Here is a 13,975-nt window from a genome sequence, read left to right as displayed (position 1 = left end):
TTTCCACTCTTTGTCTTCCCCTTTGTCCTCCTCTTCCTCTTTCTTGCCCTCCTCCTCCTCGTTGCTGATAGAGGAATTCTAAATTCCTTTATGTTTAATTGCCAAAACCAATTAGCACTCATTTCTAATTCATTAATGAATTGTAAGTTCATTAATTATGCATGAAGTAGATTGAGACCAGTCTTAAAAGCCAAAAGTAACAGCGTTTATTACAAGAGAGTACTGAATGCTTACACACATTTCCACAGGTTATAAACTGAAAATGACGTCAGCGTTTTCCAAACGTTCCATTTCACAAACAGAGGGCCCCTCTAGCTCTCGAGCCTTCGCGTTATCAGCACGAAGTCAAGGCCAGTCAGCATAAATCAACATTCCCGACAATCTGGAGATGGCCCGTCCCACCACCTGGAGATTTGTACAACTGAATGAACTAAGGAACAGACCTTCATTGTTACTAACTCCTGACTACATTATATACAATTGGGAAAGGGAGCAAGAGAGAAAACTCACATGTACAGTACATTATAGCATTTGGACTAGTCAGTTTCTGATTGGAATGTATACATAATTAGTCATTTCAACCATATTTTCCTCTATCAATCCTCCCTTTGATCAAATATTATACATTCAAATCTACAAAACAAAAATATTATTATAAATGTTTACCCGACTCTTCACCCATCATTAATCAAATCTAACCTTAACTCCCAACTGTTTTTAAACCTACATCAGAATCATAACTCTTCTTTCAGGATTTTTTTTCTTTTTACAACCTTTATTAATTCGCACCTTTATACAATACTTCCTCTGTTCGGGAACACAGTCCAAAACGCCAACCCTTACTATACTCCACCTGGTCCCAAATTGAGTGTATGGGTTTACGTAGCCATCCCTTTCAGTGTGAGCTATGACCTGTGTCCACGATCAATATGGGAACCTGCACTGATATCTCTTCTATTTTGGAACAAAATCCTCACCGTCTAAACCATGGGTCAAATTACCACTCTCCGCATATCTAGTAGGACGTGCTGTATCAGGAATATGTCACCCACGATAAGACAGCTCAGACGAACAGCTTCCATGTGAAACCCCACCCTTTCCCCGAGAACACATCACTTAGCAAGAGCCAGACACATCTTCACTTCTATGAACAAAAACAGGGGTGACAGGACAGGGAGGGTTACTTCATTCGAGAGATGGCCCCCAGAATTCTGTTAATTCCAGTTCTCCTCTCGAACACTGTTTATTTGTTCGATAGTGCAATATGTATCTTACCCCCCCGCAGTGCGATATGAATCCGGGTGGCCCACGGGACTGGATTGAGTGTCTTCACCTGTAGTTCACCTGTAGTGCATAAACTCTTGTACATACAGGTTTGGTTAATAAAACAGTTTCTTATTCGTCAAACCAATTAGCTAAAAAAAAAAAAAATTGTTAATTATCCCGCAGGTCACATCCTATTCTAGAACACTATTTACCCATCCCCCTTTTGTTACCTGGCTCTGCCCAGGTAACAACCTTGCCTTATTCTTATACAATGACTTAGATAAGATTTAATGAATTATCCTTATGTCTGAAATCAATTTAGGAGTGTCCCTTTCATTTTCCACATGTCCAATTCTCACTTTTGTCTCCACTCAGTAACTTATCTACACACTATGTTATCTTTGCTCGTCCTGGCCCCCCTTCTAAAACTTCTCTGCTCTCCAACCTTCAAGGTCTCTGCAGTGCGGGGGAGGGCTCTTCTGCCTGCCCGTGGCTGTTTTTCACATTCCCAAATTTGAACTACATGCCTCACTGTTTGTCTTTCTAAACTCATGGATTTTCTTTTAGAAAGAACATGTCTATGAGCGGCTTTTCTCTAAAGTCCTTAATCAATCTATCTTAATCCTAACAATAATCCTAAATCATCATAGATGTCCTACATTCCTGTTATATATAATACTATTTAAAAACTTATAATCTAATAAATGCTAACCATATTAAAAATCCTTCCTACACTAACAAGCCCTCTCCTTGGGGACCCTCAGTATTCTATCTGACAATAACATGTATTTAATATGTGTTTGCAAAGTGTGGAATAAAACTTTGGTCCTGGAAAACAGAGTAAAGCAGAACAAAGCATTCTTATAACCCATCTGGTCCTCTCAGCTATTCTTATCCGGCACCAGGTGGGCACCATGCCACCCTTCACGACAGGGAGAACAAACATACATGGGTCATCCTCAGTCAGTCTTATCCTCCCCTGAAAGCATGCTTCACCTCAGCCTCTCCAACTGGAGCATCAAGCAAAGGCATCATGCTTGATTGTTCACCGAACATCTTGCAGACTCCCCCCTGACTAGCAAGAAGCATATCCTAAGCAAGTCTATTCTGTATAAGACAGCCACAATTTGTCCCTACCATCAAAACCAGTCTCCGTGCCTAATTGATCAATAGCTGAATAGTCTAACATTAATTACCTGAATGGGATTTTTAACACAGTGGTGGCAGGTTCGGTCCAGGGGTGGTAGAGGAGTGTGTCTGGCCCTCTGGTTCGTCTGGGACCTCTGGCTTTGGCAGTACCTTAATAGAAAACACACCCACCGTGTCTGTCCCGGTCCTTTGTAGTCCGGGGGTGTAAGTGCCTGCATCAGAGAGCTTAATAGTTTTGATGGTTAGTAGGATTTCATCACCTTTACAAAGTTCAACAGTGCTCCCAGGTTTCCCCCATATCATGGAAAACCTATCCACCTTTGTGGGATTCCCTATGCTATAAGGATATCCTCTTCTCCAGTCCCAGAACTGTCCCAAGTTGGTTATCATGTAATCCCCATACGGACACCCTCCCCCATTACACAGGTAATGTCCCCCGTCTTTTGACACTCCTGTACACGGGTGTTAAAATCAAACAAAAATACCTAAATTTCTTCCCTGACCTGTTGGCTCAAAATATGTTATCTTCCCCTATTTATTCTCAATGATGAATATGACTTTCTCTCTGTTACAATACCAACTCCCTAATAGCCCATTCAAAAAAACTTCACAGCTAATGTTATAAGACAGAATCCTGAACCACTTTCTCATTTGCGGTTCAAACAGTAATTCTAAACCCTCAACCAAAACTGCTTCATTTCTAATGAATTTACCTTAAAACTAGTAACTCAATATGACTCCATTCATTATACAAATGACTCTCCCCTGAGGCTGATCAGACCTCAGAAGCCAGTCATGATAAGGTCAAAAGGCCATACCATATTAGACATAAAGATCCCTTTATCCTTACAATAGAAATAGTCACCTGTATAATTCAAACCCATAAAAAAAAACATCTCATAAGGTTCCATATGTGAGCGTGCCTCTTTAAAATCTCCTTGCACTAAAACAAATCGTTCTAACAGTTGTTTTATATATATATAATTTGCAGACCTTTTTCAATTTGGTCGTTTAAAGCTGCTCTCTCCCCCACTCTCCCCAAAATTATAATCCCAGGAGGCCTCTAAAAGTGAGACACCACACCCCTAACTATCATTCACTAATGCTACCTCGAATCAGAAACTCAATAAGTGAACTATAGCTAAAACCTAATGATAATTCCCCTTTGACTCAAATCATTAATCATAAGTTTTAAACATCGTCTACGGATATGTTTACTTAAATGACCATGCTACCTTTAGATACAATTAACCCGATAACATTATTATCCAATGCATTACTTTTTCTCTCTGCCGCAAATGTCGTACATTTCACAGTGTAAGGAATCCGTAATTTAATCCCCGATATTTAATAAATATGCATTCGCATTCTCTCATGGCTCCTTTAATTTACTTATCTTGGGTAACTCTCATCCGTTCCGGAACAAAGAGTTCTATCTAAAACCGCCAGAACACACTGTTCAAGTTTAATCAACCCCTAAAATTGACCATAACCAGTAAACAAATAACCAAAACATTTTTATATCAAATTCTTAAGAGTTACTCGAAACCCCGATACACACACTAACAGCCATACATTTTGCTCCGTTATCCCCAGTCCCTGGTGACAAAAGTGTCTCGCTAGTGACGTCATCATCAAGCGCTCAACCTGCCAATTCGTAGCGACTTCAAATGAATTGTAAATAATTCTTGTTCGATTAACCAAACCTAATTTATCACATCTGTTCAAATCCTGAATTATAATTTACCACCCCAACCAACATCTCTAAATTCGCCAATTTTATAAAAGCTTTTTGATGGGCATAAATCATAATTGTCTCTTTGTTATCATTTAGAATCCATTTAGCTCTATTTAGCTCTACCTGTCTCGTCTTTGACTTAGTATTTTAATTACAACTCTATTCCCAATACGTTATTCACTTGTCTAATTACAAACTCAGACTAGCATTAGTGAGTGCACGCCTTAAAAATGCCTTGTCTCTGGGAACGTGGAAATCCCCTTAACCCAAACGTTTTACTACAAAAACAAAACCTAATAATTATGATAATCCCCTCACATTGTTTGTTTTAAATCCCTTGAGGTATCATGTAACTTATTTTTCTATCTTCGAATTGTCGTCCCACAATATTTTTTCCACTGTCATACACTCAAACCACTGTGATTACCGTGCACTGTCCCTTTAAGATAAGACTTTTCATTTGTTACCCACAATGAGAACGGAAAACAGATCGTTTTTAGAATACGTTACTTTTTGTTCAAATTCACTGGCGTTACCTTAACCAAAAATCAATAATCAGAAAAACAATCACAACTTCTTACGATTAAACTATTCTTACCTAATTTATAGTCCAAAGCGTTGCACTATATAGCCCCATTGAGTGTCTAGCAATTCCGTTGCTTGGCTATAGACACAAATCTGCCCGCCTTTGTAAAATATATATTCCCTATTCAGATTGAGTTCAGTTTTAAATTCTAATCATCAGAGTAAACCCAACCAAACTTCTCAACTTACTATATCCTAACATTTAAACGCCATGTTTTTGTGTTAAACTTCTCATGTCAATTGACTCACAAATAGCCACAACGTCCAGGCAGGCTGGAACTGCATCGTATCTCTCCGTTATCCCCTCCATTTAACTTTAGGTAACTCTCTCTCTTCTATGATACATCTATTTAATTACGACTCCCATCTCAATACATTATTCCACCAGATCATTTTGGGCGAAATAGCGTTTTACATCGAAATTGTCTCGCCATTATTTTTAATGACTTCTTTTATCAATTCTATCTAGAACACATAATATCCGTTCAGTTATATCTTTTGCAAACACTGGCGACCGTATTTTTCAGGCAAAACATGCAAATAGGTCAATTACGATCTAAAAATCAATTTTAGTTAAAACGCCTCGGCCGGGAACCGAACCGTGGATTACCGTTGGTGAGACTGTTTGCGCTCACCACTCCCCTACTAGTACAATGGAATTGACTGAGACTCTCCGCAAATATACCCATTTTCATAGTTATCTGTATTTGTTACTCCGACATCTAGACAACAGAAAATAGCCCAAATTTAAACGCCCAAAGTTTTCCCTCAGTTCCCTTTCTTTACTCGATTGTCGCCTCTGACTTCCCCATAGTTAAATTACAACATGTTGACGATTTTTTCGTGGGGTGTTACACTCCCGGGCGAAATGTCCAATTTTTGTTACAATTAAAACATCTTGTATTTTTCTTTTGACTCACCTTGTTCATTTTTCTCGACTTGGGTTGCTCCAGCAGCCGTATTCTTATAATCACAAATTCGTCGACTGGATTATCTCTGCATTGTTGGTATAATCGAGGAAGATATAGTTTGTTACCCTCACGCCCACCCAATTGGTTAACTTCTCTATCTGCGGGAACGGTGGGTAGTGTCTCTCGAACCTTGTTAAATTTAATCTCTTTTTCGGCGCGTCCCATTCTCTTTTTTGCTTCCGAAAGCCAAACTCCGGCTGTGTATAACCCCTGTTTATTCTGCTTTTTCACATTATTACCACATTCCTTATGTATTTGTTTTATAAGCGATTCCAGCTTTTCTACATTTAGACGGCCATCAAAATCGTATTTTTTTCTCCATCTTAGACCGAAATCGATGTTTCTCCTGTCTCTCTGTTCCATGTATCGCTCGTCTCCCGTTAGTTCCGGGGCTTTCTTTGAAGCCTTCCCACCCATTCTAAATCCTTGCCGTTCTCGTTCTCGATCCTCGTTTGCGAAGTCAAACGACACCGCTGGTTCTGCTCACACTGCCCTACCCTGTGCTCTGACCTCTTTCTCCCCTCTCTCTCCAGATGAAATCTCGCGTCTTGTGACGGCCGGCCGCCCAACAACCTGCCCGCTTGACCCTATCCCCTCCTCTCTTCTCCAGACCATTTCCGGAGACCTTCTCCCTTACCTCACCTCGCTCATCAACTCATCCCTGACCGCTGGCTACGTCCCTTCCGTCTTCAAGAGAGCGAGAGTTGCACCCCTTCTGAAAAAACCTACACTCGATCCCTCCGATGTCAACAACTACAGACCAGTATCCCTTCTTTCTTTTCTCTCCAAAACTCTTGAACGTGCCGTCCTTGGCCAGCTCTCCCGCTATCTCGCTCAGAATGACCTTCTTGATCCATATCAGTCAGGTTTCAAGACTAGTCATTCAACTGAGACTGCTCTTCTCTGTATCACGGAGGCGCTCCGCACTGCTAAAGCTAACTCTCTCTCCTCTGCTCTCATCCTTCTAGACCTATCGGCTGCCTTCGATACTGTGAACCATCAGATCCTCCTCTCCACCCTCTCCGAGTTGGGCATCTCCCGGCGCGGCCCACGCTTGGATTGCGTCCTACCTGACAGGTCGCTCCTACCAGGTGGCGTGGCGAGAATCCGTCTCCACACCACGTGCTCTCACCACTGGTGTCCCCCAGGGCTCTGTTCTAGGCCCTCTCCTATTCTCGCTATACACCAAGTCACTTGGCTCTGTCATAACCTCACATGGTCTCTCCTATCATTGCTATGCAGACGACACACAATTAATCTTCTCCTTTCCCCCTTCTGATGACCAGATGGCGAATCGCATCTCTGCATGTCTGGCAGACATATCAGTGTGGATGACGGATCACCACCTCAAGCTGAACCTCGGCAAGACGGAGCTGCTCTTCCTCCCGGGAAGGACTGCCCGTTCCATGATCTCGCCATCACGGTTGACAACTCCACTGTGTCCTCCTCCCAGAGCGCTAAGAACCTTGGCGTGATCCTGGACAACACCCTGTCGTTCTCAACTAACATCAAGGCGGTGGCCCGTTCCTGTAGGTTCATGCTCTACAACATCCGCAGAGTACGACCCTGCCTCACACAGGAAGCGGCGCAGGTCCTAATCCAGGCACTTGTCATCTCCCGTCTGGATTACTGCAACTCGCTGTTGGCTGGGCTCCCTGCCTGTGCCATTAAACCCCTACAACTCATCCAGAACGCCGCAGCCCGTCTGGTGTTCAACCTTCCCAAGTTCTCTCACGTCACCCCGCTCCTCCGCTCTCTCCACTGGCTTCCAGTTGAAGCTCGCATCCGCTACAAGACCATGGTGCTTGCCTACAGAGCTGTGAGGGGAACGGCACCTCAGTACCTCCAGGCTCTGATCAGGCCCTACACCCAAACAAGGGCACTGCGTTCATCCACCTCTGGCCTGCTCGCCTCCCTACCACTGAGGAAGTACAGTTCCCGCTCAGCCCAGTCAAAACTGTTCGCTGCTCTGGCCCCCCAATGGTGGAACAAACTCCCTCACGACGCCAGGACAGCGGAGTCAATCACCACCTTCCGGAGACACCTGAAACCCCACCTCTTTAAGGAATACCTAGGATAGGATAAAGTAATCCCTCTCACCCCCTTAAAAGATTTAGATGCACTACTGTTCCATTGGATGTCATAAGGTGAATGCACCAATTTGTAAGTCGCTCTGGATAAGAGCGTCTGCTAAATGACTTAAATGTAATGTAAATGTTCTCTTGTAGCTATGGTATCTAATCACTTATCTATGCCTTTCTATATAATTTTTAAATTCCATATGTGTGGCTTTCTACGAATTAACAATTTACCGTTACTCAATTGCTTAGTTTTTCTATCTGGCTATGTGTGTTTTTATTTGGATATTTCAGTAGTATTAGTTCAATAGGAACGATGATCAATTTTTTTACAAGATTACCGTCCTATTTCCCGGTACCTTATTTAATATCCCGTCTTAATCTCGGGCGGGTGCGTTTCTCACGATTAAGTTTAGCTCTTTTATGGAAATCTTACCAATAGTTTTGACTTTTGAATCAGACTTTTAGGTCTAACCTAACAACTATAAGCCCAGGGTTTGTAAGGCCCTAGTTAAAATCTTATTTTCCGGTTGTGTCAGTAAAGAACTCTAATAATCGTTATCTCACGCCACTAATTGTTAGATTTTCCCTCTCGCCTGGAAACATCATGTCTACAAATATGGCTTTTATCTCATTTCTTTAGATTTAAGTTTCCCTCTCCTCCTCATTTGGATATTTTCCGTAGTATTAGTTGAATCGGGACGGTGATCAATACTGCCACTATTTAAATGACCCATCCAGTTATCTTGCGCATTCTTGCCATCTCTCTACGCCCAGTATTTGTACAAGATCACCGTCCTATCTCCCAGTACCTATTTAATATCCCTTCTTAATCTCGGGCTGGTGTGCCACTCATGACTAAGTTTTAGTTTATTTACGGTAGTGCACATTACCACAGGTTATTTTCGAACCTGCTTCCGTGTATATCGGTTCTACAAAACCCATTGTATGATGATCATACATCCTTGTGGGGATAGCAAAGTTCTCACTATTGATGAATTCTCACAACATCAATTAAAAAACTCAATTCCCCCAAAATCAAGAATAAAGGCTACTTTACCTGGCTGCTGGCTGGGAAGCACTGTTCGTTTGAATCTAGTCACTCCCTCCGTCCTCTGTGATAATACGCAGGCCTGTTTCAATTTTAACCTCAATTCAGAGGTCAGGTCTTTAGTAAAACGAGTCAAAAAACTCGTCCGTGCACGTTTTCCAGCGTACTACCCCAAGGCACAGTGAGAGATATTTAGATCCGGCATTCGAAGGACCAAATTGATAGAGGAATTCTAAATTCCTTTATGTTTAATTGCCAAAACCAATTAGCACTCATTTCTAATTCATTAATGAATTGTAAATTCATTAATTATGCATGAAGTAGATTGAGACCAGTCTTAAAAGCCAAAAGTAACAGCGTTTATTACAAGAGAGTACTGAATGCTTACACACATTTCCACAGGTTATAAACTGAAAATGACGTCAGCGTTTTCCAAACGTTCCATTTCACAAATAGAGCGCCCCTCTAGCTCTCGAGCCTTCGCGTTATCAGCACGAAGTCAAGGCCAGTCAGCATAAATCAACATTCCCGACAATCTGGAGATGGCCCGTTCCCACCACCTGGAGATTTGTACAACTGAATGAACTAAGGAACAGACCTTCATTGTTACTAACTCCTGACTACATTATATACAATTGGGAAAGGGAGCAAGAGAGAAAACTCACATGTACAGTACATTATAGCATTTGGACTAGTCAGTTTCTGATTGGAATGTATACATAATTAGTCATTTCAACCATATTTTCCTCTATCAGTTGCCCACCTCGCATACACACTCGTCCTCTCACATTGTTTCTTCTATCCATTCTCAGACTTTATCTTTTCCACCTTCAACAACCTGTTTGCTCTCTGAACTGGCTTATATTGGTTGTGTCGCATCATTTGTAACAGGTTAAATCAATTTTGAGTGGTTGTGTTCAATCAATGACATGTGTTCTCTATTTGTATTTGATTGTTGCCACTTGTGTTTACCAGTATGGATGACATGGGCATTAGAGTGCAGAATGTGTTTTGAGAATGAGAATGTGTTTAGAGTTTTGCTGAAAAGTCAAAGTGAGATCTGCAAATTGTGTTTTACCATGTGAAATGGTTTAAGGTATTGACAACAGACTGCATAATTAGCTAAATGTGTCCAGTGTAACGGTTTTGACTTGAGGTTATTATTTATAGGGGTGCCAGGTAGGTTGTGCCTACCAGAGAAAACATTGGTTTCTCCTTTTAGTTTGGGTGGGAATGAGTCCCATCTGGTCCGTCAAGTCTACACCAATACAAAGGACTCATGTAAAAGTCAGGATGGAAATAAACTTTTCATAAACCCTTAAAACATTGGAAAGAACTTCCAAAACAACTATACTTTTGCGTGGGTTGTATTAACAACAACAAGGATTACGCACACATATAATATAACACAATGAGTTCTGGTTCCTCCAGAAATGTCCTGTACCTCGGGCCTAAAAAGAGTCCAGCCCGGTAAAGGAGTTCAGTGAACTCAAGTGACTTTTGTCACGCAATGTTTGTCCGTTCATTCCGTGTAGCGTAAACCCAAAGAGTGTAGACCCAAAGAGTGGATCCGATCCTGGGTAAACTATCTTAGGCTACAAAACACACGTTTAACGGCAACAAAACAAACGGAATAGCAAAGCTTCGGAACTGAGGGTTGAACACATCCTCATGCATGTCTCCATCACAACCCCACTTTCGCGCAGCTGATGCTGGCTATTTAATTGGGAATTAAAGGGAAAGTGCCCTATTGGAAGGAGCTGCACTGAGACGGTTCAGAAAAATTCAGGGCCGTCACACACCCCCTCCCCTGGAAAATGCCGACCATTGCCCTGGAAGGCACATCTTGGTCGGGGAAACCGAGAAAGGTCTCCTCATCACTTTCCTCTACAAAAATATTAATTACTTTTTGGAGCTCACGCTCCTCAGCTGAGGGGTCACAGGCCTTAAAACTTGTTAAGGAGCAAGCGAATTTTCGCAGTCAAAAAAAAAAAAATTGCGCAACATTTCAGCGCCCTGCTATTCATGCCAGGAATATGGTACGTTCATTTGGTTAGTTTGTGTGCAAAGGAAACAGTCAGACCTTTCCAAAAGTGTTTAAATCACGCCTGTGCCATTTACAGAACGTGCGTTTCGGTCGAATAGGTCATGAAAATCTGTTCACTGAAAGTGTAAAAATATATTCGTCCGCGCCTGCAGGCAATTGTTTACAGAGAACAGAATTAAATAGAGCCGCGTTCTCATTGGCTACAGCTTCCCCATGCTGTCTACAGTTACGTCATTAGTTTCGCAATTGATTCTTGGTCTAACCCAAACAAGAGAACTACTTTCCTACTGCCACCGCCCAGATTTTCGAACGACCATTTTCAGCCATGTATTTCTCAACGGACCAGCTAACGATTCCACACGGTCTAATGAGGTATTTTATCACTTATTAACGTGTAATAATACCTAAAGTAGCATTACAAACGTATTTCGAAGTGTTTTGTGAAAGTTTATCGTCGACTTTTGGCATTTTAAAAAATGACGTTACGTTAAAAAATGCTAATTTTTTCCTCCATTCCCAAGGTATTCCTAGCTCGATATCTAGGCTATATATGGACCGATTTAATCGAAAAAAGACCCTAAATGATGTTTATAGGACATCTAGGAGTGCCAAGAATGAAGCTCGTCAAAGGTAAGGAATGTTTTATATTTTATTTCAGCCTTTTCGTTTGCGAGCGCTAACGAAAAATCTGTCGTTTTTTGTAATGCTGCATTTCTGTGAGGTTGCATGGTACAGATAATAGCGTCTCATGCTTTCCCCGAAAAGCATTTTACAAATCTGACTTGGTGAATAGATTCACAACGAGTGTAGCTTTAATTTGGTATATTGGATGTCAATTTTGATGACATTTTAATTTTTATCATAAACTATGCGTGGTGCACTTGAAATTTCAGAAATTACAATTCCTATATAGGAAGCGTTAAGGTGCGAGACTTCTGGGTCTGGGAATCCGAGAAAAGTCTCCTCACTTTCCTCTTCAAAGATATCCAGGACCTTGCGGCGCTCAATCGCCTCCAATTCCTCAGCCGAGGGGTAACAGGCCTTAAGGCGTGAGACATGAACAACGCGCATATCTTCACCTGTGTCCTCTTTCACCACTCGGTAGTTCAAAGGGCCCATCTGCTCCACAATCCTATATGGTCCTTGCCATTTAGGAGCGAGCTTGGCCGAGAAGAATTGTTCAGCTTTCGAGTAAGGATGAGAGCGAAGCCACACCCGATCACGAAGCTGGAACTGCATGTCTCGTCTGTTCTTATCATAATTTCTCTTCTGCTTGAGTCGAGCTGGATCATGTTCTTTGAGACAAGAGCTCTCAAGTCATGGAGATGGACTACCTGGTCATAGCAATCAGCGTCTGGAGTAAGCTGCTGGGGCTGTAGCACCATATCCAAGGGTCCTCGGAGAGGACGACTTAGGTTCAGCTCTGCAGGTGTGACTCCAGTGGACTCTTGCACAGCAGAATTCAGGGCAAATCGAAACTTGTGAAGGTGCTTGTCCCAGTGTTTGTGCTGGGTCCCTACATAGGAAGCAATCATTGTCTTCAAGGTTCGATTTACTCTCTCAGTGAGATTGGTCTGTGGGTGATAGGCCGTGGTCAACTTCTGTCTCAGGTTCCATCTTTGGCAGGTCTCCTCAAAGAGATCAGAGACAAATTGGGAACCTCGATCAGACATGATGTAATCAGGCACTCCCCAGCGAGTCAGGATCTCTTTCGTAAGGATGTTAGAGACGGTCCTTGCTGTGGCCTGACGCAGGGAAAAGAGCTCCACCCACTTTGAATAATAATCAACAAAAACAAGCATGTACACATTCTGATTGGAGCTTCTAGGAAATGGACCCATCAAATCCACTCCTAACATTTCCCAAGGTCGGGTAACCACCGTTTGCTGCAACTTGCCAGCAGGCTTTCTACCTTCTGGTTTGTACATTTGACAAACCTGACAATTTCGGATGTGTGACTTCACATCCATGCTCAGATGTGGCCAGTAGAGTAACGCTTGCAAACGCTTGTAGGTTTTGAACCTGCCCAAATGACCGGCTAATGGGTCTTCATGGAAATGTTGAAGCAGTTGTAGGCGTAGAGTTTCCGGTATGTACATTTGGTAGTGTTCTGTGAGGTAGTTGTACGACTCGGTAGACTTTATCTTCAATGATGGTCAGCTTTGTGGTAGGATTGACCATCTTTTCTCCATCTTCCAGGATAGTCTGGTACAAAGCCTGTACTTCTGGATCATCCTGTTGGGCTTTCCATATGGCCTCATCAGAGATGGGAAAGTCCGTTTTGGGCGAGTCTCGACTGCTTGACAGGACAGTAGCACATGTAAGATGAGGGACACCGTTATCACAAGCAGGAGCTCTGGACAAGGCATCTGGAACAGTGTTGTATTTTCCTTTCCTGTATTCTACTGCAAATGCGAACTCTTGCAACCGTAGAGCCCATCTTATGAGTCTGGTGCTTGGTTTGTTGGTCTTGAACACCCACACAAGGGAGGAATGGTCAGTGAACACAGTGAAGTGTCTTCCCTCCAAGTAGTACCTCCACTTTTCCAAAGCCCAGACAACTGCAAGGCACTCTTGCTCGGTTGTGGAGTAGTTCCGTTCTGCTCCATTCAATGTCCGACTGGCGAACGCTAGCACTTCTTCAGTGCCAAGTCCAGTCTGTTGGACTAGGACAGCACCAAGTCCAACATCACTTGCTTCAGTGTAAACAACAAAAGGGCAATCAAAGTTGGGATGACCTAAAATGGGAGGTGTGACGAGATGTCGTTTCAGGGTTTCAAAGGAAGTCTGGCACTCTGCCGTCCATTGGAATTTCGCTCCTTTTCGCTTCAACGCGTTGAGGGGTTCTGCCACCTGGGAGAAGTTCGACACAAACCGATGGTACCATCCAGCCATACCAAGGAACCGTTGAAGGGCCTTGAGTGTGGTTGGCACAGGGAAGTCTTGTACAGCCTTTGTCTTTTCAGGATCCACATGAATGCCGTCGAAAGACACAATATGGCCAAGGAACTTCAGGGAGGTTTGGCAGAAGTTGCTCTTCTTCATATTTAAGGTCAGACCAGCTTCTCTTAGCTTGTCCAACACTGCTTG

The 13,975-nt window shown here is 42.6% G+C and overlaps 1 long non-coding RNA gene across 1 annotated transcript; it reads right to left on the bottom strand.

Moving 5' to 3' along the window:
* Positions 1 to 183: 183 nt before the first annotated feature.
* Positions 184 to 5,939, bottom strand: LOC135565662 (uncharacterized). Its single transcript, XR_010461747.1, has 2 exons — positions 5,659 to 5,939; positions 184 to 1,360 (listed from the first exon to the last, which is right to left on the bottom strand). It is a non-coding gene; the product is annotated as an uncharacterized LOC135565662 (long non-coding RNA).
* Positions 5,940 to 13,975: the final 8,036 nt, after the last annotated feature.

Source organism: Oncorhynchus nerka, linkage group LG9b, assembly GCF_034236695.1.
Source record: "Oncorhynchus nerka isolate Pitt River linkage group LG9b, Oner_Uvic_2.0, whole genome shotgun sequence".
Lineage (NCBI taxonomy): Eukaryota > Metazoa > Chordata > Actinopteri > Salmoniformes > Salmonidae > Oncorhynchus > Oncorhynchus nerka.
Note: the sequence above shows the minus strand (reverse complement) of the source record. Positions and strands in the feature narration are given on the sequence as shown.